The sequence below is a fragment of the Chiloscyllium punctatum genome, chromosome 18, assembly GCF_047496795.1.
Source record: "Chiloscyllium punctatum isolate Juve2018m chromosome 18, sChiPun1.3, whole genome shotgun sequence".
NCBI classification, from domain to species: Eukaryota; Metazoa; Chordata; class Chondrichthyes; order Orectolobiformes; family Hemiscylliidae; genus Chiloscyllium; species Chiloscyllium punctatum.
In genome coordinates, this window is record NC_092756.1 from 102171879 (window position 1) to 102174137 (window position 2259).

Below are 2259 nucleotides of genomic sequence, written 5' to 3' on the forward strand. Positions count from 1 at the left end.
GTTAGGGTTAGGGTTAGGGTTAGGGTTAGGGTTAGGGTTAGGGTTAGGGTTAGGGTTAGGGTTAGGGTTAGGGTTAGGGTTAGGGTTAGGGTTAGGGTTAGGGTTAGGGTTAGGGTTAGGGTTAGGGTTAGGGTTAGGGTTAGGGTTAGGGTTAGGGTTAGGGTTAGGGTTAGGGTTAGGGTTAGGGTTAGGGTTAGGGTTAGGGTTAGGGTTAGGGTTAGGGTTAGGGTTAGGGTTAGGGTTAGGGTTAGGGTTAGGGTTAGGGTTAGGGTTAGGGTTAGGGTTAGGGTTAGGGTTAGGGTTAGGGTTAGGGTTAGGGTTAGGGTTAGGGTTAGGGTTAGGGTTAGGGTTAGGGTTAGGGTTAGGGTTAGGGTTAGGGTTAGGGTTAGGGTTAGGGTTAGGGTTAGGGTTAGGGTTAGGGTTAGGGTTAGGGTTAGGGTTAGGGTTAGGGTTAGGGTTAGGGTTAGGGTTAGGGTTAGGGTTAGGGTTAGGGTTAGGGTTAGGGTTAGGGTTAGGGTTAGGGTTAGGGTTAGGGTTAGGGTTAGGGTTAGGGTTAGGGTTAGGGTTAGGGTTAGGGTTAGGGTTAGGGTTAGGGTTAGGGTTAGGGTTAGGGTTAGGGTTAGGGTTAGGGTTAGGGTTAGGGTTAGGGTTAGGGTTAGGGTTAGGGTTAGGGTTAGGGTTAGGGTTAGGGTTAGGGTTAGGGTTAGGGTTAGGGTTAGGGTTAGGGTTAGGGTTAGGGTTAGGGTTAGGGTTAGGGTTAGGGTTAGGGTTAGGGTTAGGGTTAGGGTTAGGGTTAGGGTTAGGGTTAGGGTTAGGGTTAGGGTTAGGGTTAGGGTTAGGGTTAGGGTTAGGGTTAGGGTTAGGGTTAGGGTTAGGGTTAGGGTTAGGGTTAGGGTTAGGGTTAGGGTTAGGGTTAGGGTTAGGGTTAGGGTTAGGGTTAGGGTTAGGGTTAGGGTTAGGGTTAGGGTTAGGGTTAGGGTTAGGGTTAGGGTTAGGGTTAGGGTTAGGGTTAGGGTTAGGGTTAGGGTTAGGGTTAGGGTTAGGGTTAGGGTTAGGGTTAGGGTTAGGGTTAGGGTTAGGGTTAGGGTTAGGGTTAGGGTTAGGGTTAGGGTTAGGGTTAGGGTTAGGGTTAGGGTTAGGGTTAGGGTTAGGGTTAGGGTTAGGGTTAGGGTTAGGGTTAGGGTTAGGGTTAGGGTTAGGGTTAGGGTTAGGGTTAGGGTTAGGGTTAGGGTTAGGGTTAGGGTTAGGGTTAGGGTTAGGGTTAGGGTTAGGGTTAGGGTTAGGGTTAGGGTTAGGGTTAGGGTTAGGGTTAGGGTTAGGGTTAGGGTTAGGGTTAGGGTTAGGGTTAGGGTTAGGGTTAGGGTTAGGGTTAGGGTTAGGGTTAGGGTTAGGGTTAGGGTTAGGGTTAGGGTTAGGGTTAGGGTTAGGGTTAGGGTTAGGGTTAGGGTTAGGGTTAGGGTTAGGGTTAGGGTTAGGGTTAGGGTTAGGGTTAGGGTTAGGGTTAGGGTTAGGGTTAGGGTTAGGGTTAGGGTTAGGGTTAGGGTTAGGGTTAGGGTTAGGGTTAGGGTTAGGGTTAGGGTTAGGGTTAGGGTTAGGGTTAGGGTTAGGGTTAGGGTTAGGGTTAGGGTTAGGGTTAGGGTTAGGGTTAGGGTTAGGGTTAGGGTTAGGGTTAGGGTTAGGGTTAGGGTTAGGGTTAGGGTTAGGGTTAGGGTTAGGGTTAGGGTTAGGGTTAGGGTTAGGGTTAGGGTTAGGGTTAGGGTTAGGGTTAGGGTTAGGGTTAGGGTTAGGGTTAGGGTTAGGGTTAGGGTTAGGGTTAGGGTTAGGGTTAGGGTTAGGGTTAGGGTTAGGGTTAGGGTTAGGGTTAGGGTTAGGGTTAGGGTTAGGGTTAGGGTTAGGGTTAGGGTTAGGGTTAGGGTTAGGGTTAGGGTTAGGGTTAGGGTTAGGGTTAGGGTTAGGGTTAGGGTTAGGGTTAGGGTTAGGGTTAGGGTTAGGGTTAGGGTTAGGGTTAGGGTTAGGGTTAGGGTTAGGGTTAGGGTTAGGGTTAGGGTTAGGGTTAGGGTTAGGGTTAGGGTTAGGGTTAGGGTTAGGGTTAGGGTTAGGGTTAGGGTTAGGGTTAGGGTTAGGGTTAGGGTTAGGGTTAGGGTTAGGGTTAGGGTTAGGGTTAGGGTTAGGGTTAGGGTTAGGGTTAGGGTTAGGGTTAGGGTTAGGGTTAGGGTTAGGGTTAGGGTTAGGGTTAGGGTTAGGGTTAGGGTTAGGGTT